At 39.1% G+C, this 27,345-nt stretch overlaps 1 pseudogene; it reads right to left on the bottom strand.

Annotated features, from left to right (window-relative positions):
• Window positions 1-3,008: 3,008 nt before the first annotated feature.
• Window positions 3,009-4,850, bottom strand: LOC111919627 (uncharacterized; annotated as a pseudogene).
• Window positions 4,851-27,345: the final 22,495 nt, after the last annotated feature.

Below are 27,345 nucleotides of genomic sequence, written 5' to 3'. Positions count from 1 at the left end.
TTTTTTTTTTTTTTTTCAGACATATTGTTTTGCTCTTTGTTATGTTTTTTTTAATCGTGCATTAGTGCATACAAGTATTGTGTTTTTGTTAACTTTTTGTTATTAGTTGTTGATATAACACTTCTAAAGACTAGTTATACTTGATATAAATCTATATTTATGTGATAATATAATTATAGTTCAATGCAAAATCGTATCCTTACATCACACATTGAAAAATGTTATGGTTCATAAAGATTGAGGCTTGACCTTGTCACCATGCCACGTCTTACACCTTTTAGAACCTTGATTACATCCGATGTTTATTCTACTTCAGGTGCATGTTCTTGCATGGACTAATTTAAAAATTGTTGGTGTATCCCACATCGGAACTACATGTTCATTTATGTCTCTATATATAGTTGACTTACACAACCTCATAGCTTAAAACATCATTGTTTGACATCATCGAGTCTCCGTCTTTGAGATGGAGTGTTACTACTATATCCCACATCGGGGCAACATGATCCCTTATCTCTCTATATACGTTGGAGTGTCTTCTTTCTCCATAAGAGCTATTTTGAATAGAGAGTCTTGCACTCCACATATACTAGTATATCTTATAATGTCTCAGTATATGTTAGTCACTTTTTTATGGATAAGGAGCTATTTGGAGAGAGTGCCTTGGATTCAACATATATCTTACAAGGAACCCATTAGATACCAATGTTTGGTTATCAAGTTATATGTTGGTTTCTTCGAACCCACTCTAAAACTAGCTTCCAAATATAATTTACCAGCACGAGTATGTCATCAATTGTCTTTCCTAATGCACATGGTGACAATGTAAGTATCAAGATTTGTTTAGAAATGTTTAATGTAAAACTATATTGTTGTATTGACCATTTGACCTCGACAAACCATAACAAGTAAAGAACACTAACATCTTTTCCAAGAGCATATCGTCCTTGTAAAAAATAGTTTTAGGAACAAGATCCATAACTATAACTATTGACATACCACACGAACCATATATGTAATTTTGCCTTTATTTAACTGTTGGTAAAGTTATATGATTAAAATAATAATATATTTTTATTTAAATTCTTCATAGTATTTGAATCACCCATTGACATAACTTATTGACATACCACACGAACCATATATGTAATTTTGCTTTTATTTAACTGTTGGTAAAGTTATATGATTAAAATAATATATTTATATTTAAATTGTTCATAGGATTTGAATCTTTGACCCATTGGTATAACTTAAATCCATAATAATAGTCTTTTAAAAAATGAAATGGTTTTGAAAAAATTAATCACCTATAGTGAGCTTTTTGTTCACAATGTCTTCCTAGTTTACTCTCTCTCTCTCTCTCTCTCTCTCTCTCCTCTAAATAGATATATTTTTCAATACTTTAATGGGGCCCATAACTTTTTTACCAATAACAAACATTAGGTTTTTCAATCATTTTGGTAGGGTTCATATCTATTTTTTATTATTTTCAAATTATGAAAAAGCTTTCTGAAATTTCTGTAAGTTTTTTATTTTGATTATGTAGCATGAAAAAGCTTTTAACCGAAACACTTTGGTATTTTGGATGCTAACTTAACTTCTAATACCAGCAGTGGTGAGTCTAAAATGGAAAACTATATAGTTCACTAGTTTTGTTATAGAAAATTTTCTATACAAATTCAAACAAATTCAAAGATTTTATAGGTAAGGTAGTTCCTAAATTCTTTTTAAGGTAGGTCACTAAAAATTTTCTTTAGAAATTTTAGATCAATTAAAAAAATTAGGTGGGACATTGGACCCACCTTAATTACACTTAGGTGTTGTTTGTTTTTCTGTAAAAACCTCTTCAAACCACTTATTGTTGCGCGGCGCAGCATACACGCAACACTTTCCCTCTCGCAGCAGTTTGTTTTTTGGAAGACTTCAGACTACAAAACCTCTGCACGTGTGCTGCGAGGCGCAACATTTGACTTGCCTCTTCTAACCTCTTCAGTTTTTATTTTTTCTAAGTGTTTTTTTAAGAATTTTTGTATAACTTTTTTTTAATTTTTTTTAAAACTTTGATTTTCTTAAATTTTTATTTACGGATGTGACACAATTTATTTTTATAATTTCCACGATTTTTTTAACATGATTTTTTTAATTTTTTTACCGTTTTATTAATAATATTTTCAATTTCAGTTGCATCTTTTTTAACGTGTGTAATTTTTTACGAACTTTGTAGACAATGTTTGCAATACTTTCTTAATTTTTTTATTATTTTCTTTTTTAATGTTTTTTAAAATTAGTTTTTTTTTCTAAAATAAAACTATTAGCTTCTTTTACATTTTTTAAAGTTTTTTTAAAAAAAAGGTTTTATATTTTTGTTTTTTTACATGTTCTTTTTATTATTATTTCAATGTTTTAAAACTAGAATTATTAAATTTCGGTGTTGAGAACTATTTTCAGTTTATAAAATTAGTTTATTTAAATTTCAGTTTACTACAGCAGTCTGCAGATGTTAAAAAACAAACATGCTTCTTATTATAGGCTGCAGCCGTTTGTTCCACCTCTTCTGCTACAGAGGATTGCAGAGGTGGTCCGCAGACTTCATGAATTTTCGCTTCGAAAAAACAAACAGCACCTTAGCCTCCCCCTGAATACTAGGATCCAAATTGTCACTTTTCTTTTTATGTAAAAGGAATCACATTCAATTGCCACTTTCTAATATGGTTAAACATCAAAACATAAACAAAATACTTAAAACTCTTTAACTTCCCGTATTTTTTAACCCACATACTCAGATCCCGTATTTTTGAAGCCACATACTCAGAACGTAGACATATTACCCAGACACTTGTTTGAGAGTCAAAACAAACATGTTTAGCAACGAGATTTTGAAAAAATTTAGGAGCTTGAACTTTTAGCATTAAAAACACTCGAATTAAAGAAAAAACTTCATAAATAAAAGACATTTGGCCTAGCGGGTATCAGTAGTTAACAAAAGTCAAAGGATGAGCATACAAATCTTGTTGTAGACGAAATGTGTAGATTTATGAATAAAGATATGTATACATTTGTGAGCCGTTCTAAAAAAATATAAAAACTTCATTTGGGATTATGAACTTACATTTTTCATTTTAAAATAAAAAACTCATAATCCAAATTTAATTCGAGTAGAGTTAAAAGATTTTATTTGACTTCTGCCGGTGGGACATTTTTGCGCATTATGACGGCACAAACACTGTCCCCTTCATCGTTTTTGCGCGTTATAGGCATGTCCGTTACTTTCCATTACCACCACAACATCTGCAATGCCGTTTCCTTTTTTTTTTTTTGCTAAAGCCGCCTTTGGGCGTTGCACACACCTAACAACCTAAAGCCTAGAAGAAGGTATGGTTTTAGGATCATCTACAGTAATCATCACCTTCCCAATTACTTTCCGATCCTTGATCTCCAAAAATGCAAGGTAAGCCTGCCAACAATATTTTTAGACGCATAAGGTTCTCTTATTTGAGTATTAGTAAAGAGCATATTAGACATTTTTACAATATCCAAAATCGAATTCTTGTTACCTCTTGAAGTTTGTATGAACGAAACATATATATGGTAATTAAGCCTCTTGCCAACCAAGATAACAACTCCTTCAAAGAATCTTCAACTACACCCGGTCTATTTGTTTCATAGTTCCCCCAGTAGACTCCATGAATTGTCCAATTCTTAAAAAAAAAAAATCAGTACTTTCATCCCATTTTATGGGTCCCACTTCACACCACAAGGGTGAAAACTATATATTTACCTTAACAAGAGCAATATTAGCAGGAATAACGGGGACTTCACCACTTGCAAACCCTATTACCAAAATCTGTGCCCCACAGTTCAACAACTTCATACTTTCTTTCATAAGCTTGCCTCCAACAGGATCATACACAACATCAACCCCTTTAAGCTTTTTTGTTTTCAAGAATGACTTTACACTTTCAATAACACCTTCTTTGCTCAAGTCAACAACATGATCCACACCCATCGACTTCAAGAACTCTACTTTCTCAGTTCCTCTGAGATTTCAAACAGAATCATTTTCAGAATTGGTGTTAGAAAAACTAAGACAAGTTTAGAGGAATTACACACCTAGCAACAGCAATAACAATGGCACCACGAACTTTTCCTATCTGAACAGCTGCAAGACCAACACCTCCAGCTGCACCAAGAACCAGCAACACCTGCAGGCAAAAATAAAAATAAAAAAAATTCATCAGTCTTTGAATACCGAAGTCAGATGCTTAGTTAACAAATTAAAGTGAGAAGCTGGTAGTGATTGATACCTGATCAGATTTGAGATTGGCTCTATGAACCAACGCCTGATGAGATGTTCCATATGCAACTGGAATTGCAGCAGCAGCCACCAGATCACATCCATCAGGAACCCCATACCTTCAATTTCTTAGTGAAACTCAAAATTAGGGAAATTTTTAATCAAACTTTGGATACAGAAAAATAAACGATCACTCACAATTCATGCTCCTCGTGCGAAAGAACCCACACCAGCGTGGGCACAGATCCGATCGCCGATTTTGAACTTGGTGACATTGGGACCAACGAATTCGACTACGCCGGAGTAATCAGAGCCGAGAACGAAAGGCAAAGGAAATTTTTCTTGATATTTCCCGAGGACTTGCAGGTAGGTGGCATAGTTCAAGCTGATGGACTTGATTCGAACTCTGACAGAAGTGGGAGAAATGAGGTTGGGGATAGGGTGAGAAGTTGAAACACTCAAAGGGCTGTTTTCGGAAGAATCCGGTGGGTTTGTTGGATCTCCGTGCTTCCTGCATACCAAAGCTTCCATTTCCTTCACTCATGGTTGAAGTCAAATAGAGAGGGAAACATTTAAATGAAAACAAAACTGATCAAGTATAACCATGGTTATATAAACTAACCACGGTTGGAATGAAATATTCATTAATGATTCATTTGTCTTGAGGTTGAGGGGATGTTTAGTCATGATGAATATGGCCTCGCATAAGTCCAGGTTCACAGTCTTGTAATCCTACTACATATACACCAGGCTATAAACTGATCATAATACACACCTAATTCGATCTAAATTCACTGTGATTACTTTTATTATAGAATAAATAGGTTTCTTTCTTTCTTTCTTTTTTTTTTTTTGTTCAAAATCCTAGTGTGACTATAAAGCGATTTTGGAAAAAAAAATTACTTTTGTGTTATGTGTTATTGTTTAATATTATATCACCACTTATTTTGGCAATTTTACTTTACCGTTTATACACCCAAAAACATAAAATGGTTGTTAAGTATTAAGTATTAGACCCAAAGGTATATGGGATCTCTTTTTTTTTTTTTTTTTTTGGAAAACTACAATAAAGTCCTTACATATTGGCCTCATAATCGATTTAGTCTCTATATATTTTTTTTATTCAATTAAGTCCCAAATACCGGTAATCGTATTCAATTTAACCCTTTGACCCGGTCAACAGGTCATCCAACTTTCAAAAATTACATTTTGGCCCAGATTTCAAAATTTATTATAAATTTGGTCCAAAATTTACACTTTTGGCCCAAATTTTAATTTTTTTTTATAAATTTGGTCCAAACTTTACCTTTTTTGCCCAAATTTTAGAATTTTATTATGAATTCATCCTAATTTTAGTTTTTTTACAACTTTTTTTCAAAAAATTGTTTCTAATATGTTTTTTCTTTATAAAATCATATTTATACAAAAAAAATGTATTTTCACATAAAAATCTTATATTTTCTATATACAAACTTTTTTTTAAAAGTTTTTTGTATATGAAATATCTAGTTATAAAAATATATATACAAACACCTATCACCTTTATATATATATATATATATATATATATATATATATATATATATATATATATATATATATATATATATGCACACAAATAGGTGTGTATCTATATTTTTTTATAAAATCGTGTTTGTTTATATTTTTTTTATAAAAACGTGTTTGAATAATTTTTTATATAATACGTGTTCATATACATTTTATAAAAACGTGTTTGAATAAGTTTTTATATAATACGTGTTTGTATATATTTTATAAAATTGTGTTTGTATACATTTTATAAAATGTATACAAACACGTATTATATAAAAAAAAATATTCAAACACGTTTTTATAAAAAAAAAATATAAACAAACAAGATTTTATAAAAAAAAATATATAGATAAAATAGGTGTTTGTATACATTTTTTTTGTAAAATATGTTTTTGTATACATTTTTTTATAAAAATGGATTTCTATATATTTATATACTTAATAAATACTTATTTTAATAACTAAATATTTCATATACAAAAAACTTTTTGAAGAAAGTTTTTATATATAAAATATTAAGATTTTTATGTGAAAATACGTTTTTTTTTTGTATAAATATGATGTTATAAAGAAAAAATATATTAGAAACAATTTTTTGAAAAAAAAGTTGTAAAAAAAACTAAAATTAGGATGAATTCATAATAAAATTCTAAAATTTGGGCATAAAAGGTAAAGTTTGGACCAAATTTGTAAAAAAAAAAAATTTAAAATCTGGGCCAAAAGTGTAAATTTTGGACCAAATTTGTAATAAATTTTGAAATCTGGGCCAAAAATGTAATTTTTGAAAGTTGGATGACCTGTTGACCGGGTCAAAGGGTTAAATTGAATACGATTATCGATATTTGGGACTTAATTGAATAAAAAAAATATATAGGGACTAAATCGATTATGAGGCCAATATGTAGGGACTTTATTGCAGTTTTTCCTTTTTTTTTTTTTTTTTTGTTTGTCACATTTGTTTCTTGCTTTTATGGACAAATGTCATATTAGCCCATTGAACTTTTCGTGTTTACTTTAAAAGGTCACAAATTTTTTTTGTACATTAAAGGCATAAACTATTGTTTGACCTGTTAAAAATGTCACTTGACCCACTATAACAGGTTTTAATTTGAAATGTAACGTCATCACCTCCAACATCCTCCCACTGTAACAGGTTTCCCCTCTCCAAAATAGCTAGTTTTTGAGATGCCTAAAAGAAATAGTCCATCCCAAATATAATATTGCAAACCATTTTATGAAATGGGTCCAGTTTCTCTTTTTGTTTTTGTTTGGAATTGAATGTATCGGAGATCGAACACAAAAAAGAGATCGACGACTGTAGGTCAATGCTCCTAGAGATGACTTGTTTTTTTTGTTTGGTTCTTTGCTGGAGCTCACCACCTGTAGCAGCAGGATATCGGAGCGGAGGCAGGAGGTGAACATCGAAGGCATCGATCTGGTGGGTTGTTGCTTGAAGGAAGATGATGGGTGTCGGCATTGACAAGTGATCCGGTTCTAACGATGGTGTTCGGATGGCAATGAAGATTAGAGCAATGAGAGAGACCCGTATTAAAACATGGTCGAGTTGCAGGTGGTTACGATGGAAGAGAAAACAAAGATCGAGAACGGATTTGAGGAAAACCCGATAAGTTTTACTTGGATACCGGTATCAGGTCAAATAAGGACCTTTAAAACGGTAAATTCGGACTTCATTCCCTTAATCTTAAAAAAAATAATTGAGTGGCTTTTTAAAACAACACAATAAGTTTGATGAGCTAATATGACATTTGCCCAACTTTTCTTTCCCTCATCAAAACGCATGGTGTGTATAAAAATAATCTTTCACTCTTTTTTTTTTAAATATATTTCATACAAATATTATATTTATTTTGTAGGGAATTAAAAATCATGAATTTTGATATATTTTTTTGTTATAATTTTTTAGTAGTATATAATTTAACAAATATTTAAAAAAAACTAACCAATCAAAACAAGAGAGAGAATGTGGGGTCTCTATCCCTCACTCCCTTCCCACACCTCCTTTCCCATTGGGGCTGTACGGTGTTCCAATGTGCGGGAATGACTCCAGCACCCCCTTCCCGCGACGCTCCGTACGGCCTTACGAGATAGTATATCTTTTGTAAAACGGGTAAAGTATACCACATAAACTTTTGCTAAGAACAATAACCATTAGGCCAATAAGCAAGTGTGAAAAAAAAAAGATTGTGAAAAGGATTCAAAAGAATTATGGGGTCCTTATCATCCACTACAACACTGCGACTTCTCGATATTGCAAGGTTTGAGGGAGAGAGCTCGCATTTAGCATTAAATACTAAACAGTCCCTTTCGTTACCGTGTCAAGCACCCTTCTCCACACCATTATTTGATTGAAACCCCAAGGGCTGAATTTGAGACCTCCTTATGGGATGTCCAAGCTTTACCCGGCGAGCCACCAAGATGATGGTTATTGTTAAAAGTATTCAGTTGATCTTAAGTCTAAGCTTCCAACATATAAAGTGTTATCCTATTTAAGGCATCCCGTCTAACCGGTCGATCCATCCATCCACCCCACATATTGTACTCATCTATCCATCTGATCCTTGATCCTTCAATATGATGCATCCATCCTATCAATCAGTCCATTTGATCCTAATATATTAAATCCATTTACTTTCATCAAATCCATCCTAATATATTCAATCCATATACATTTATCACATCCACCCATGTGATTAAATTGATCCATCCCTCATTGATCCATTACATCTAACTATTTCATCAATTAGTCCAATTTATCCTATTAATGCATCGACCTACTTTGTGGATTTTTATTAATCCATTCAATATATATACACTAATCCAATCATTCAATCCCATCAATTTAATCGATCCATCCATTGATCATCAATCAATCATATTCATATATACGTCCATCCTATTTTTACATCCAATTTGAAACACCCCTTATACGAACTATTGAAAATCACTTAAAAACAACTTTACTGTTTTAAATCTCACATTTGCGAAAAAATAAGATCTCAATACTTTTAAAATATTTCATGCCATAAAAAATGTGTTATAATATATTCAATTTGTACAAACCAAATATATAAGCAACAATCACATTTTAATAGCCTTTAAACCTTCCTTACAAGTTAACCTTCAATTTCTTGGAAATGGTCATGTTTTGAATACACGTCAAAAAATATGTTAGGCTTGGAAAGTCTAGTGAGTTAATCACCGAGTCGAACCTTTTAAGACTATGGATTCTTTTTCTAATCCATGTTTAAGGTTAAACTCCCCAAACAGTTGAAAATCTTTGAAATGCTAGTTCACAAAACATATAAGCCAGAAGGGTATTTGTAACACTTTTTTGGGTCAAACCCAATAATTTGATGAGTCAAACTAGCGGCATCTAGTTGCCAACATGTGACGCTGATGAATTCAACGTGTGTGTCTACGTTGATAGCTTCAGCATGCGGTTTTAAAGACTCGACAACATAACTCAAGGAAACGAGAATACCAAGAAGATGATTTGAAGACTTTGTGGTGATGATCAAGTTGTTTTAAATAGAAGATATTGTTTCCTTATATGCATGAAGACTCTCTGTCTCTATAGGAATTGTGTATTATGTGTAACATTTGACTCCAGGTATTTCCTTTTCAAGTCCTTGATATTAATAAAGGTGGCAAAAGAGACCCTCCGTACGCTGGGCGTACGTGCATGTACGCTTAGCGACATGGGCACGTTTGGTCGAGCAGCTGAGCCTCGTATGTGGGGCGTACAAACATGTACGCGGGCATACGTGTCCTAAAGACTAAAACCCTAATCTTCATACTTAAGCCCTATTTAAAATCACTTATGACTTTTGGACCTCACTCTTTACAGCCTCCACTGCCTCTAAACATCCCTAAAAACCCTAAGTTGCCATTAGAGGTGATCTTTGAGCTTGAAGTGATAAAAGTATCCCTTTTTGGTGTGTTTGCAAGAAGAAGAAGATGGTGAGCAAGTCTTGGACGTGTTTGAGATTTTAGATCGTGCATCTACATCACCTTGAGAAGCTTTTGGATGTAAAAAGTTCATACCTTTCTAATCCTTTTGCTAGTTTGAGTTAGGGTTAGGTAATGAGTTCATTTTTGGTCCATGAATCATCTTTTGTGAGTTTGAGCAACTCCAGAGGTTAGAAATGTTAGATTTGAGTCCCTTTGGCATGTTAGAAGCATAAAATGTAATCTTGATGGTTGTTATGGCACCATGCATGGCTTTAAGTTCTTAAAGTAAGTCTTAATGGACAAAATGGGATGTTGGGCTCCCATAATGCATGAAAAGGCATAAATTTGCCAACTTTATGCCCTAGGACCCTTAAAATGACCAAGATTTGGAAGTTGACGAAGTGGCTGCATAGATTAAGCCCTTAATGGTTGAATGTACTTAGCAGCTTTATACGTTGGGCGTACTTATATGTACGCTATGTGTACCGCTTGAAGACCACGTACGCTAAGCGTACCGATGGTGTATGCTAAACATACTTCCACTGGGCTGATGGGCGAGTTTTGAACTTTTAGGACTCTTGGGCCTCATCTAGTTTTCGACCTTGGCCCGTTTAGGATAGGTGGGCCTAGTTTTCTTTCGTGGGCCTTGTGTGTCTTGGAATGGGCTTTGTACTTGCTAATGAACCTTAGGCGACATAGTTGGGCCTTTAGGGCATGATGGCCCGTTATTGCTTTTAGACCAAGGATAGTGGGACCAATTAAAGGAGAAAGGTTTTTGGGCCTTATTTGAAGAGTTTGGACTTAGGGATTTTGGGCTCTTGATTGGGTTTGTGTCATAATTCTAATTAGGGTAATTTGTATATATTACAGTGTGAGATTTCCGGACCGATAGCCGAGTAGTTATTATTTCTCAGCAGATTGAGGTGAGTCTTCTCACTATATCGTTGGGTCGAAGGCACCAATGTCGGCCCATTACTTGACATGTAGATTGACAGTTGTCTATGTATTTAATTGTCCGAAGGCCCTGAGGGTAGCCCGTGGCACTTGTACGGAAGACCATGGGTGTGGCCCATGGCATGGAAGACCATAGGGTAGCCCATGACACATGGATATCAGACTATAGAGGTAGCCTTTGGCATTCCAGGAAAAGACCATGGGGGTAGCCCATGGCAATCATATGTATATTGCATGGTATTCCGTGATTGTATGTTATGTGACATTTGGGAACTCACTAAGCTTTTGCTCATAGTGTATTTGGTGATTTCCGGTACTTCCGATCTAAAGGGAAGGGTCCGACTTGATGACGCAACATTCACTCTCCAGCGTTTTCCGCACTCCTTAATATTGATACTCTGATAATTTGACATGTTATGATGTAATGGGCTTTTGGAAACAAATTATGAATGTAATTCCTAGTTTTTAAAATGAAAAATTGTATCTGGTTTTTAGGTTGTTACAAGTTGGTATCAAAGCCTTAGTTTGAGGGATTCAGTCATCCTCTCGGGTGTGTCAAAACTCAAACTGAGGAATGATAATATTAAAAAAAAAGAACTGAAATTTTTATGAAAAAAGGTTTTCTTAAGTAAGAAGGGAGAGTGCAATGCGTGCGATCGGCCGAGCTCAAGTAAGTGTTTCCCAAAAATTTACCATGTGTATGTATTGCAACTAGTATGTTGATATGTGAAATGCATCCTAGAGTAGGGCTAAGGATACCTTCGTGGATTGTGTGGTAAGAATGTTGGAATAGTGTCTAAGCCCGTAACTATATTTGGTATGTACTTGACCCGGTTGTGCATGGTCCTTTTGGGTTGCCTTCTCCAAAGCAACTTGACAAAGTAATTTAAGGAGAAAGAGAGAATATTATGGTTTATTAATATATTATAAGAATAATATATTAAAGGAGAAATCATATTTATTTAATTAGTATTGCTCATAAATTAATTAGGAATTAATTTGGTGACCAAAAGAGATTAATTGAATAAACGGGTATAAACTGTCAAATGTATGATAGTGGAGTTTTGGGTTAAGGAAACCTAATGGACTTAAGGGGGAACGAAATTATGATGGGTATCCATCATATTTTCGTCCAAGGCCTTATTCCAGAAGGTTCCTTGGGCTGCTTGGTGGCTAAGCTGTCCATTAGGGTTTAGACTGAAACCCTAGTAGCCTGTAAGTATAAATAAGACCCCTAGGGCTTTGAAATTGGCTACCACTTGATTCAAAGAGAACCCTAGGCCGATTTCTAGCATCTCTCACCCTCTCTCATATTGCCTTCTTGCTTGTGGGGGTTATGAACCATTAGAGGAGTTGCATTTGTGACTCTAAGCTCAAGATCAAGAAGACTACAAGGATTCAAGCTACTTGGAAGAGGTAAACCACTTAGATCTGTTTTCCTTATCGTAATTTCGAATTATATATGATAGATCTAGGTTTGTAAGTCTTGCAATCAAAGCATGTATAATAGAGAAACCTAGATCCAAGCATTAGGGATTGTATGAGCACATAGGAATGTTTCTTATACATAAAACCCATTAGTGGTATCAAAGCCTTGATTGGTTTCAATTGTATGTGATGCTTAACTGTTTTGTTTGCTAAAAATCAAGTTTTTTGCCTCTGCCCGACACAACTCGGCGAGTCAGTATCTGGACTCGACGAGTCTAGGTCTAACTCGGCGAGTTTGTGCGTCAGACAGAGGGTATTTCGGGATATAGCTGCTGTTTTGACTTGGATTTGATGCTTAAATTGTTTTATGAAGTTAAAATCCGAATGTTATCTTAATTAAATGATTATCCTTGCCAAAACAATAGATAATTTCAGATCTTTTAAATATTGGTTGTTTATATGATAAATATGGATTATTTAAAGTTATTTAGTAATTATCTAATGACTAAAATAAGATTAGGTCAAATATAGATAATTATGAAATTAATTGTTTAATTTGAATTATTTGTTATTTGATCCCTTGTGTTTTGAAAAGTTCAAAAACTTGCCCTCAAGTTTTGAAATTTTAATTTTGTGATTAAAAGTTTAAATTTGAATAATTTAAATTTCAAACCCTTAGAATTTTACAAGTTTAAAATTCAAGCCTATACTATTATATATTATTACAAGTTTAATTAATATATATATATATATATATATATATATATATATATATATATATATATATAACTTAAAATGCTAGTCTTGCCGTTAGTAGGCCTCATTCACGAAGCCAGTCTATAAGGTGGGTATAAGGTTGCTGCCTATAAAATGACGCTTAATGGGTGTACACTCACACCCACCGCTTGCTTGACTGGTGGAGGGTCGTTAGCCGAACGGGTAGGATAGGGCAACCCTCTCCTCATTAAAAGTATAATGTAAGATACAAAGTAACTACGTGTTTTTACAAATTCCCAATATTAGTTACTTTAGGGCAAAATGTGAGAATGATGCTAATCCATGGAATTATACATCGTACCCTTGTCAAACGTTGGTGGAGCGCGTGTGGTTAATCGGCACATCAATTTGGGGATGACATTGGTAGCGAAGGGTGACTCGATGTTTGTCATAGATCAATGGAGCATGTGTGGTTTACCGGCACATTGATTAGGTGATAGAGACATTGAGTGCACCATGTTGATTCGCATGGTTATTCACAATTTGTTTGCTATCCTCGGTATCCCAGTCGCAAATTTGAAATGCATATCGATATTTAAACATGTCATTGAAAAGTTCAATGGATCTCAAAGATCTAGGAGTTTTCAATACATTTAAAACCTAAATTGCCTTTTTGTTTTTCATGGTGAGAATTAGTGAATCGTCATTCACTTACCTTCAAATTATTTACTTTTAGAGTACGGCATCCCTTTATAAGTTCTAAATAATGTTGTTGGATCCTAGCCCTAATTTCTCATTTAGGTGTTTAATTAGGGATTCATTTCTAATCAAACTTTGTTCCTTTCTTTTTCAGATGTCTGCAAACAACAACAACAATAACGCTTACGGGTCATTCTCGTTGATGAACCTGTGTCAGAAAGTGACATTTGATGGTTCAAACTTCAACGAGTGGATGAGGTATATTCGAATGATCACACGCTATAAGGACAAAGAATATGTCCTTGATGAAAAGCTTGAAAAGATCATCCCAGATGTTGCTACTCCTGAAGAACTGGCCGCCTTTGAGGCCCACGAGTGTGATGCCACGAAAGTTCACTGCATCATGGTGGACACCATGAACCTCGAACTCCAAAGGTGCTATGAGGACATGTATCCGTATGAAATGCATCAGGATTTGTTGGACAGGTATCACCAGAGCGTGAGTCAAGAGCGCTATGAGATCATTACTAACATGATCACCGCTAAGATGGGGAGTGGAGAATCCCTAACCTCTCATTTGCAGAAAATGCAGAGGTATGTTGATCGTCTTCTCAAAATTAATGTTAAGTTTGATGAGGATTTGGCTATCGACATAATCCTCCACTCCTTGCCCTCCTGCTACAACCAGTTTAGGATGACCTACCACATGAACAAAGAGGAGGTCTCCTTGAGCAAGCTCCAAGGACTCTTGAGGACTGCTGAGAGCAACCTCAAAGACAAATCCGTTGCACCGTCCCCTGCTATGGCCGCTCCCGTGATGGCGATAGGTCAAGGAAATGGTAAAAAGAGGAAGGCTCTATGTAAGAGCCACCATAAGGGGAAGCCCCGAGATGGTTCATCCTCAAGTGGGACCAAAGTCGGTGCTGCTAAACCCTCTTCCGATCCCAAAGAAGCAGAGTGCTTCTATTGCCACCAAAAGGGCCACTGGAAGCGAAGCTGCCCACAATATCTGCAAGACATAAGAGATGGGAAGATTAATCCCACCTTTGCAGGTATGTATTCTATTAAATCTAATAAATCATCATTTGCTACTTCATGGGTTCTTGATACAGGGTGTGGTTACCACATTTGTTCTGATATGCAGGGCCTAAAAAGAAGTAAGGAGGTGGAGCATGGAAAGATGAACCTGATTATGGGAAACAGAAGATTATCTCATGTGACCAAAGTCGGTGTTTATTCTTTAATGTTGAGTAATGGGTTAGGGATAGATTTAGACAATTGTTGTTATTCGCCAGATATGGCAAGAAACATTATTTCATTTCATGGGTTGTTTAGACAAGGTTTCAGATATTCTTTTCATAATAGTAATGGTTCTATTAACGTTTATTTGAATGGTGTCTTTTATTTCAATGCATTACCTTGTAACGGGATTTGTGAATCTGTGATGATTGTTGATAATTTAGGAAATAATGTTTTGAATATTGATTCGTCTACTAGTCTAGACAAAGCATGCTTGTGGCATTGTCGCCTTGGCCATGTCAACAAGAAACGCATAGCCCAACTCCAAAAGGATGGAGTGTTGGAGTCATTCGACCTTAGGGACGATGACACGTGTGAATCTTGTTTACTTGGGAAGATGACCAAGTCACTATTTACTGGCACTTGTGAAAGGGTGAGGGTTTATTGGATCTCATACACACCGATGTGTGTAGGCCCTTTAGATCCACCACAAGGGAGGCTTGCCGCTTCTACGTGCTTTTACAGGCGATTATAGCAGGTATGGATATATCTACCTAATCAAGCAAAAGTCGGAAACCTTTGAAAAGTTCAAAGAGTTTAAGAATGAAGTTCAGAATCAGCTGGGCAGGAAAATCAAGATGCTTCGGTTAGCCCGAGGAGGAGAGTACCTAAGTCATGAGTTTCACGACTATCTAAAAGAATGCAGAATCGTTTCGCAATTGACGCCTCCGAGGACGCCACAATTGAATGGTGTGGCTGAGAGACGTAATCAGACCTTTTTGGACATGGTTCGTTCTATGATGAGTCGGACTTCGTTACCAATAGCTTTCTGGGGGTATGTCTTAGAGACTACCGCCCATATCCTTAACTTAGTTCCCACCAAGAAGGTTTCCAAGACTCCTCACAAGATGTGGACAGGGAAGGCTCCCTTGTTGGTACATATCAAGGTTTGGGGTTGCAAGGCTTTCGTAAGACGAGAGAGTCACGACAAGCTAGAACCTCGTAGTGAGAAGTTTTATTTCATTGGCTATCCGCAGAAGTATTTTGGCTACCTTTTCTATAGACCGAGTGATAATGTTGTCTTCGTTGCTAGAAGAGGAGTTTTTCAAGAAAGGGAATTGATAAGCCAAGAAGACAATGGGAGGCAAATTGAACTTGAAGAGATTCAAGATCAAAGCGATGAAGGAACCTCTGACACTGGCACTCAACTTGAGGAGGAAACTCATGTTGAACCGGTTGACGAGCCCTTACCTCTTCGACATTCCACTAGGGCTAGTGTTCCACCCCAGTTTTATGGTTTTCATATTACTACTGAAAGGGATACATTTATTAGTGATAGTACCCTAGTAAATTTGGATTAACCTAGCAGCTATAAGGAAGCCATGGCAGGCCCGGAGTCTGCGAAATGGAAAGAGGCGATGGACAGCGAGATTCAGTCCATGTACGACAACCAAGTTTGGAATTTGGTTGATAATGTACCGGGTCGTAATACAGTCGTGTGCAAGTGGATTTTCAAGAAGAAGACGGACATGGATGGGAAAGTGCATACTTATAAAGCGCGATTGGTTGCGAAGGGCTTTACTCAGACTCCTGGAGTTGACTATGATGAGACCTTCTCACCAGTTGCGAAGGTAAAGTCTATTAGGGTAATGCTTGCAATAGTTGCGTTTCATGATTATGAAATATGGAAGATGGACGTGAAAACCGCTTTCCTTAATGGAAAGTTGGCTGAGGATGTTTACATGAATCAGCCAGAGGGTTTTGTCGATGCGAAGCATCCAAATAGAGTATGCAAGCTTGAGAAATCCATTTATGGATTAAAACAAGCGTCTCATAGATGGAATCTTTGTTTTGACGAGAAGGTTCAAGAGTTTGGCTTTCTGCGAAGCGAAGATGAATCTTGTGTGTATGTCAAAGCCAGTGGGAGTATAGTGAGCTTCCTCGTATTGTATGTCGACGACATACTGCTCATAGGAAACGATGTCCCAACCTTGCAGGAGGTCAAGTCCTGGCTTGGGAAATGTTTTGCTATGAAGGACCTCGGAGAGGCTGCTTATATTCTGGGAATAAGAATATTAAGAAACAGGGAAAAGAGACTGAGAGGACTCAGTCAGGATACATACTTAGATAAGGTACTAAAGCGTTTTAGTATGGAAAATTCCAAGAAAGGGGAGTTGCCAATCCAAAGCAATACCAAGCTGAGTAAGACTCAGAGCCCGAGTACAGAGGCAGAGATAGTTGACATGAGCCGAGTACCTTACGCTTCCTCAGTAGGCTCTATCATGTACACTATGACTTGTACTTGCCCTGATGTGGCTTTCGCTTTGAGCATGGTCAGCAAATATCAAGGGAACCTTGGTAGAGCTCTATGGATTGCAGTTAAGAATATTCTTAAGTACCTTTTGGAGGACCAAGGAATGGTTTCTAGTCCTTGGTGGGAGTGATGACTTAAGGGTACAAGGGTATAGTGACGCTAGTTTTCAGACGGATCGGGATAATTTCCGATCGCAGTCGGCCTGCGTCTTTACCCTAAATGGAGGAGCAGTGACTTGGAAAAGTTCCAAGCAAGAGACCGTAGCTGATTCAATGTGCGAATCAGAGTATATTGCGGCGATCGAAGCGTGAAAGGAGGCTATATGGTTGAAGAACTTCATTGGAGACCTTGGAGTTGTGCCATCCATAATGGAGCCGGTGGAAATTTTCTGTGATAATGAAGGACTGGTTGCCTTGACCAAGGAACCAAGAGATCATGGTAGACCTCAACATATCGACATGAAATACCATTTTATCAGACATCGGGTAGAAGAGGGACTCCTCGTTGTGAAGAGGGTATCATCAGTAGAAAACCCATCAGATCCCCTTACGAAGGGACTGAGTAGGGTCAAACACTTGCAGCACGCTAGGAGCATTGGATGAATAAATAAAATTTGATGAATAAATAAAATTGTATTATTTATGAGTAAAGCTACTATCTTGTGTTGGCTATTTGTCTATTGTTTCCATTTTTGCATGTTTTGACTTCCTGAATGATAGGATTATTCAAAAGGTCCACATTCAGTCATATTTTGGAAGTAGATATGAATGAAGACTGTCATGAATTGTTTGTAGATTGTCTAAAAGGTTTTGTACATAGAAAAGGTTTGCTGCAAAGTTCATGAGTGCTTATGAATATGATTTGAGCATTGGAATAAACCCGAGTTTGCTGTATCACGTCGTGGTGTTTTACCTTAAGTGATCGCAAAGCGATAACATCATATAGTCTTAAAACTTAGAGATATGGTTGTTGTTTGCTGGTTGGTTATGCATTGATAATGTGTAAACGCATCAGTAACTTGATGTTATAAAATGCATTATTGTGTGTGATTCAATTAGTGAATAATGGATGCATATGAGTCGAAGTTTATCTGTTCCTTTTATTCTATGAGAATAAAAGTGATATCTTGGCCACTTGATGATTTGGTTTGACTTATGTGACGGGCCTGGTCAGAATGAAGTTGATGTGTTCAACTAAATTCTATGTTAAACAAATCAGAAATCAAGGAACAAATGCTGGATAATAAGCATTGTCAGCATGATATCCAGAATAGAGGATTATACGGTCCCTTATCTAAAAGACAAGTTGATCAAAGTTGACAGCAGAGTATAAGAGCTAGGATTGCTAATCGGATTCTGAAGTCGTATGCGAGATATAGTTACTAGACATATCCAAGTGGGAGACTGTTGGAATAGTGTCTAGGCCCGTAACTATATTTGGTATGTACTTGACCCGGTTGTGCATGGTCCTTTTGGGTTGCCTTCTCCAAAGCAACTTGACAAGGTAATTTAAAGAGAAAGAGAGAATATTATGGTTTATTAATATATTATAAGAATAATATATTAAAGGAGAAATCATATTTATTTAATTAGTATTGGTAATAAATTAATTTGGTGACCAAAAGAGATTAACTAAATAAAGGGGTATAAACTGTCAAATGTATGATAGTTGAGTTTTGGGTTAAGGAAACCTAATGGACTTAAGGGGGAACGAAATTATGAAGGGTATCCATCATATTTTCGTCCAAGGCCTTATTCCAGAAGGTTCCTTGGGCTGCTTGGTGGCTAAGCTGTCCATTAGGGTTTAGACTGAAACCCTAGTAGCCTGTAAGTATAAATAAGACCCCTAGGGCTTTGAAATCGGCTACCACTTGATTCAAAGAGAACCCTAGGCCAATTTCTAGCATCTCTCACCCTCTCTCATATTGCCTTCTTGCTTGTGGGGTTTGTGAACCATTAGAGGAGTTGCATTTGTGAATCTAAGCTCAAGATCAAGAAGACTACAAGGATTCAAGCTACTTGGAAGAGGTAAACCACTTAGATCTGTTTTCCTTATGGTAATTTCGAATTATATATGATAGATCTAGGTTTGTAAGTCTTGGAATTAAAGCATGTACAATAGAGAAACCTAGATCCAAGCATTAGGGTTTGTATGAGCACATAGGAATGTTTCTTACGCATAAAACCCATCAAAGCATTAGGGTCAACAGCCCATTTTCCAATCAACCTGAGTCGGGGTACGCCCAACGTACTCCCTCTGTTGGTTTTTTGTTTTTGGGCCTTAAGTGATTAGGCTGTTATTGGGCTAGTGGGGCTTGGGTCGTGACTGAACATTATGGATAAAGTATTTTGGGCTCGATAAGTATTATGGCCCTTGGATCTAGGCCCATTTGGTGAGGTGGGCCCAATTTAGTAAATTGGGCCAATATTGGGCTTTGCATGAGGATTTGATTTTGAGACTTGGTCTTAATGAGTGTTGTGGGCCTTTGGTCTAGAAAGTCATGATTGGACTCTAACTTGGTGATTATCATGTGATAGTTGGGAGTCCCGGTGAGTTAGCGGTCGGAGACTTGCAGGATTTTGGCAGTTGCAAGGTGAGTTATCCACACTATATCAACAGGGTCTAAGGCACCAAGGCCGACCCTTCATCGGATGGAAATCCGGGTAGTTGTTGTTATGTTATTGCTTTGCTATGTCTGCATCCTGGTAGTTAGGATGGTATGTGTTAGAGACCTGGTTAAGGTCGGTATCCTGGTATATAGGATGATGCTATGTTAGTGACCGGTTAGGTCGGTATCCTGGTTTGGATGTTGTTATGATATGTGATTTGCTAGATCGGTTTGATTAGATGTGAATGGTTATATGATTATATGTTTATGTGCACATGGTTGTTTGGACTGGGGTTGGGTTGAGGCGGGTCCTGCTTTGTGCTGTAGGCCAACATACCCAGGGCGGACCAGTGACTGAAGGCCCGACGAGCGGTCCGGATAGGCTGAAGGCCCCAAGAGGGCGGACCAGACGTGCCGAGTCTCGAAGAGTGGACCAGATAGATTGAAGGCCCGGTGCGGGCGGACCAGTCACACTGTAGACTCGAAAAGACGGTGGACCGGGTGGACTGAAGGTCAGGTGCAGGCGGACCAGTCACACTGTAGACTCGATATGCATGGTTGTTCTATTTGTGATATGATATGAGTATGTTATGTGTGGTTGGTATTCTGGGGGTAACTCACTAAGCTTTCGGGCTTACAGTTGTAGTGTTATATTTCAGGTACTTCAGGAGATCGTGGCAAGGCGAATCATGATCGTACCGCTCCTCATGTTTTATGATTTAAGTGATATGGATATGGGGATGCTCTGATGTCTAAACTATTTTGAAAACGAAATGTATGAACTTAATGGTTTTTGAATGAAAGAAAATGTTTTAAATTTGGTTGAAATTTTTGGTCGTGACACTCTAAGGATTCCGGTGAAGAGGGTGGTATGTGAATTATTGTTTACGAGTCAGTTGTGCATTGATAATGCGTAAATGCATCAATAACTTGATGTTATAAAACATATTGTTGTGCATGATTTGATGAGTAAATAGTACAAGCATATAAGTTAAATTTTATTCATTCCTTTTACCTAACGGGAAAAGCGATATCTTTGGGGCCCTGGTGTGGTGCATGCAATCAGCCGAGCTCAAGTAAGTACCCCAAAATACCCATACAAGTTTATGTTATGATTATCAGTTAATAGAACAACATGCTAGATTAGGACTAAGGATCTAGGGATGATGCCTTATGTGCCTGTTATATGTGCTTTTGGGCTGCATGTTAGTGCTGATTAGACAGTAATAGGATGGCCTGTTTAGGTTATGCCTAAGTTAATGAGTTTGTGTGAGTCTATGAGTTTGTGTTGCATGCTAGTTCAGATTCTTGCTATGTGGATATGATTGCTTGAGTATGTTATGGTTAGATTTTCCCTTGTCTGGGTGCTGCTTGCTCTGTGCATTGTGGGATTCTGAGTAATGGGAGTTAGCCATTAGGTGGATACGACACGTCACATGTGATCAGGGTTGAATAATCTCAGAGTGCTGGATTTGGTCCTATTGTGCAGCTCTTGTTTGAGTCTAACCGTTGTAGGGACGAGTCTTTTACTTGAAGGATTATATGAGCCTCGTCACATGTGATGGTATCCAAATGATGGCTAATTAGCATCACAAGGAGACCTTCAGTAGCTGAGGACTGGTTTGAGTTGAGTCAGAGGTTTCCCTAGGGTAAGCCTCGGATGAGATAGTGCTGGGAGAAGTAGTAGTGGATAAGGGACCTGGTGGAGTCGAAGCAATTCCTGAGGAAAGTACAGATAGATGTGGAAGGTAGTATGGGCCCGTACTACTGAAAGCAGAGGATCCGTACTCGATTCGGGAAAGGCTGAGACAAGATCGGGAACCTGGTAGGGTGTGTGTTTGGGTATCGCAGCAGTGATCAGTATTTTGTTTGAGGATGTATTATTTTTTTTCAGCATGGTGACGTTGCGAGAGAGACCAGCGGGCGGATCAAGCGCCGGAGAGGGAACAGGCTCGGGTTCAGGGGCCGAGCAGCTTGAGGAGCGATTGAGGGAGTTGATATCAGCTGAGGTTACGCGTAGTATTCTAGATCAGACTCCTATGATCTTTGGCACGGTCAAGGAGGGTATACTGGAGAATTTGGATGAGAGGCTGGGAGCCTTCCGCACCGAGATAATGGCTTTGATGGGAGCGCGTACCTTGACATTTCGAGAGTTCAGGGCTTGCGGGGCACCAGATTATCATGGGGCTAGGGACCCCATCGCTAGCAGCAGATGGTTGGCTGATGTTGCCAACGCGTTCCGTACGAGCCAGTGTCCTGAGGAGGACAAGGTCAGACTCGCTTCCTGTCTTCTGAAGGACAGAGCGAGGGATTGGTGGGAGGAGACTGGTCATGCTCTGGGGGATGATGCCGTGTTGGACGCGATGACTTGGAGTGATTTCTCGGCCAGGTTCAGGGCGGAGTTTTCGCCAATTATTGAGGTGCAGCAGTTGGCACGAGAGTTTCAGGATTTGACGCATGCCGCTGAGACTGTGGCGGAGATCACCGCCAAGTTCAGGGAGAAGGCTCTTCTTGTATCGTAGTATGTCGCGGATGAGGAGATGAAGAAGGCCCGATATCACGAGATGTTGAAGGCTGACATCAGGGAGTTCGTGAGCAGGTCCGGTTGTAAGACGCTGGAAGATATGATTTCTCGGGCCAGAGAGAGGGAAATTGATTTGGAGTAGATCTGTAAGAGGAAGCCGGATGAGGTTCAGGTAGCCGCAAGTTCGGGAAAAAGGCCCAAGGGATCGGATTCGAGATCGAGGGATTTTCAGGACCGCAGCCGATGCGGGAAGTGTGGCAGGGCGCACAGGGGCGCATGCCGGAGTGGTAGCGGTGGTGAGTCTGGCTGCTTCAAGTGCGGTTGGACTGGTCATTTCAGCAGGGATTGTGCTACTACTACCACACAGGGATCAAACTTGATATGTTTTCACTGCAATCAGCGGGGCCACAAGAAGGCCTAGTGCCCCAGTTTGTTTTCAGCAAGACAGGTGATGGCACCTGCCCCTGCAACTTTGAGGATCACAGACAGCCGTCAGGGCCGTGCAGAGGCGCCTGCAGTAGGAGGCATGGCTTTTCAGATGACTACCTTGGAGGCGCGAGCAGCATCGGACGTTGCAGGTATGCGATATCCATTTTCAGTTCTTTTATTTGTGCATGATTATATTGTTATGGTTTTGCATCATTATCGGTATGAGTATTTTATTTTGTGTGGCTTGCTTGTGATCGAGTTATATGTCATCTGCATACCTTGAATATTTGAATGATAGTTAAGGGATGTGCTCTATTGGGGAAGGTTGCTTAGGATGCAGTAATTGTAGCATGCCTGGGAGGAACTTGGTATGTCTCGCTAGTTCGGAGCCGTAAAATTTTGGAAATGGATTGGTTAGATCCCTAGCTATGGTAAGCTTGGGGTTCCTCAGCAGGTTGATTATGGAATGGTAGCGAGGATTGGGATTTCTTTTCGAACATTGAGCCGCAAGGGTTAAGCAGGATCGAAGTGGGGGAGAATCCTCCGAGCGTTCAAAGGTAAGAGCACGCAGATCCAGAATGAGTGCGCAGCCTCCGAGAAGGAAAAGAAGTGATACAACGTTGATGGATTGAGGAGTTCAGGGTTAGGAGTTTGAGAAATTCCCCCTCAGCTAGTGCGTGTATTGGTGCTGGTTAGTATGTGGTTGGGAATTCAGGTTGGAAGATCGCCTGTAGGACTCGAGTGAGTCAGAAGGAGGATCTTGAGAACTGATAGCACGGGGTGCTTTCGTATTAGCAGTCAGTGGTGGAAAGTGTTGTAAGACTACGGGGCAGCCGTAGCATTCACTAGCAGTCAGTGGTGGAAAGTGTTGTAAGACTATGGGGCAGCCGTAGCATTCATTAGCAATCAGTGGTGGGGAGCGTTGTAAGACTACGGGGCAGCCGTAGCATTCACTAGCAGCCAGTGGTGGAGAGCATTGTAAGACTACGGGACAGTCGTAGCATTCACTAGCAGCCAGTGGTGGAAAGTGTTGTAAGACTACGGGGCAACCGTAGCATTCACTAGAAGTCAGTGGTGGAATGTGTTGTAAGACTATGGGGCAGCCGTAGCATTCACTAGCAACCAGTGGTGGAAAGTGTTGTAAGACTACGGGGCAGCCATAGCATTCACTAGCAGACGGTGATAGAAAGTGATGTAAGACTGCGGGTAAGCCGTAACATTCCATAGTAGTTTCGTTGGCAGAGTTGGGGCGAGGCCCTTATCTCCTAGTGATCAGATAGGGATCAGGAATGGGTAGTGGATGAGAATGATAGGGAGTTTGCCTGTATAGCCCTAGAGAGGTGGGACCTTGAGAGAGGCCGCTCCAGGATGTAGTTGGGTGAGACCCATGGGCGAGGCCCGTATGAGAATAGCAGTATAGGTGAGACTTGAGAGCAGGGTTGCTCAGTAGTATGGTCGGGTGAGACCCATGGGCGATGCCCGAGCAAGAATAGGACTAGAGGGATAGAGGTGGGTGAGACCCGTGGGCAAGGCCCATGAGTTTTAGCAGCACAGGTGGGACCTGGTAGGGACCTTAGTGTCAAGATAGGGGATTGGGATCCCAGGAATTGTAGTGCCTGTATGGAAGAATAGATTGAGCAGTTATAGGTGGTCGAAGTTTCTTCAAAAGTCGCTGGGAGCGACTAGTAGTTGTGTTGGGACGACGTTCGGTGGGAGCCGGTAATCGAGATATTGATAGGTTGGTAAGGACCAGGGTGGTCTCAGTTTGTCCTGAAGTCAGATGAGGAATAACAGAATTTCCAGTCAGTAACAGTGCGGGTATGCAGCGTGTGGTGGAATTCAGTTAGTTGATCGTGGGGTGCTCGACACCAAATTATAGTAGAAAGAAATGCCCAGTGGATACTGACGATAATGACCCGAACTGGAGGTAGCGGGAGTAATGGATTGGTGAAGATAGGATCTTCATAGTGACAGAGGAAATAGTTGGTTATGGAGCATTGCCTTGGGGAGGCAAGGAAATCGCGCAAGGAAAGAAAGGGTGAACCCTTATGGGTTCAGTGCAGTACTCGGTGAGTAATAGAAGGATTGTCGGTTGAGTAAGTTGTGTTTCGAGAATGTTCAGGGTCAGGGTTGACCCGAGATTATTATCCTCAAGGATTAATGTTAGTAGGAATGACCGGGCGAAAGACCAGCGAAGGTAGGCAGCTGGTGATGGATCATTTAGTGGAATATTGGAAGCAGATCGCAAGCGGTGGGCCATAGCAAACTTCGAGGATGAAGTTTAGTTTAAGTAGGGGAGAGTTGTCACACCCAAATTCAGGAAGGCCAAGAAAGGAAAGGAAACCCTAATTTTAAGGGACGACTCGGCGAGTCCAAGGAGGAACTCGGCGAGTCTGAGCGGGATCCAGGTCGAGGAGTAAGTGACCGACTCGGCGAGTCGGCTAAAGAGACTCGGCGAGTCTGGTCTGTGCGAGGAAAACCCTAAATTCGGGACTTGGAGCCTATTTAAACGTCTCATTCTCTCCCTTAGGGTTCCTTTACTGCCTCTTTCACCCAGAACATCGAACCCTAAGCCCCATTGTTGCTCATTCAAGCTTCCAAGCCATTTTTGAGTGATTTGAAAGAAGAAGAAGAAGGGGAATCATTGAAGCTTCAAGGATTGACCTTAGATCTGAAGATTGGGGAAACTTTCTGAGTTATTGAAGGTATTAAGTCGTTTCCCTCCTTTAGATCTATCATGGTTGTGAGTTTTTGGGGCTTTTTAGCCATGATTAGCTATCCATTTGAGTTAGAAGCCAGATCTGAAGTTGCTACTTCGGATCTAATCATATTATGGTCTTGAAAAGCATAAAGTATCTGTCATTGAGTTGATTGTGGAGCCTCTTTGCCTTAAACCCTAGTTTATGGTGTATTTTGCCTAGATCTCCTTCTCTACACGTAAAGTTTGCAACTTTACGTGAGGAATAGGCTTGGGAAGGGTAGATCTATAGTTTGGAGTCCATGCATGACTCAAAAGTCCTCTGCATGTATGAAGATCTGAATGGACTCGGCGAGTCCTTTGAGTGGACTCGGCGAGTAGCATGAAGATTTGGAGGAACTCGACGAGTGGGATGAACAACTCGTCGAGTCGGATGGAGTTGGGCAGGAACTCGGTGAGTTGGAAGAACAACTCGGTGAGTCAGGTCGTGAAACCCCAAATCCTTCAAGTTGAGACTCGAATCAGTGAGTCAAGTGGAGACTCGGTGAGTTGGACAGGTCAGGACTCGGAAATCGGTAGACTCAACGAGTCGAGTCGCGAATGGAAGGACTCTGAACATATGAACTCGACGATTCAGTAGGGTGACTCGGCGAGTAGGGTTGACCTGGAAGGTTGACTTTGACCAGAACTTTGACTTTGACCAGAGTTGACTTGGTTGTCTTTCGGGGGTCAGTTAGACTCAATGTTGCATTGATATTGGTAGCTCGGGGAGCGAGTGGAGCAGGAATTCAGAGAGTTGTCGGGTAGCAGCTAGTGGGATCATCAGCAAGTTTAGCCAGTGCAGGTGAGTTTCTCTTTGTGTGAATGGGTCTACATCCACAATGCCGGCCCATATAGTTATGAGTAGAAGACCCGAGGGTTAGCCCTAGGCACAGTATGCTAGTATGATATTCAGGACGAGGTCCAAAGATAGCGGGCGGGTGCCCAAGGAATGGTTTATGTGATAGTTTATACTTGTTGTCTGTGTGATACTTGTATGTACCTGGTAGGGAGGTGAGTGTGGGCGAGGTCCCGTATCTCACCAAGAGCAAAGTGTGGATGGTGTTCCACATCTCATTAGCAACAGATCAGGGGCGAAGCCCAAGTTAGGTAAAGAGTGAGTGTGGGCTGGGCCCGTATCTCACTATCAGTAAGAGCATGGACGGGGTTCCATGACTCATCAGTAACAGGACAAGGGCGAGGCCCAGGATAGGCGAGGCCTTGGACGAGATCCGTTGGTATGTGTTTAGCTTATGTGTTATGATACGTTTATGTGCTACTGTATGTTAGCGGGCGAGGCCCTGTGACAGGCGAGGCCTAAGTGAAACAGATCTGTATCCGAGCGGAGCTTGAAGCCAGGCGGGGCCTGGAACGGCGGGGCCGTTGTAGCGGGCGAGGCAGAGGATAGCGGGCGTGGCCCAGTATGTGTAGTATGTGGTTATGCATGGTATGTGGTAGGGTGGGGAACTCACTAAGCTTCGTGCTTACGGTTTTCAGTTTTGGTTTCAGGTACTTCCCGTAGCGGAGGGAAGAGCTCGGGGTGATCGCATGGCACACACCATAGACTAGACAACCTGGAATGTTTTACTCTGATAACGAACATGTGTTTTGGAATTTAATACTCTGATTATGTTTCGAATTGATGATTTTACGTTAAGTAATGTTTTATTAAAAGAAATTTTTAGTCTTAAAATTTGGGACGTTACAGAGATAGAGGAGAAAAATGAAAATGTAAGTTTATCGAGTTGGAATGAAAGAAAAATAAAAATAAAAAATTTTGTTTTCCTTTTTTGATCCATTTGAAATTGGCGGGTGAATTTTTTCTTAAAAAAATGCAAGAACATGTTTTTCTCTTTTAATCTTTTATAATCATATT

The sequence above is a fragment of the Lactuca sativa genome, chromosome 8 (assembly GCF_002870075.4).
Source record: "Lactuca sativa cultivar Salinas chromosome 8, Lsat_Salinas_v11, whole genome shotgun sequence".
NCBI classification, from domain to species: domain Eukaryota; kingdom Viridiplantae; phylum Streptophyta; class Magnoliopsida; order Asterales; family Asteraceae; genus Lactuca; species Lactuca sativa.
The sequence above is the reverse complement of the archived record's forward strand: the minus strand, read 5'-3'. Positions and strand labels throughout refer to the sequence as shown.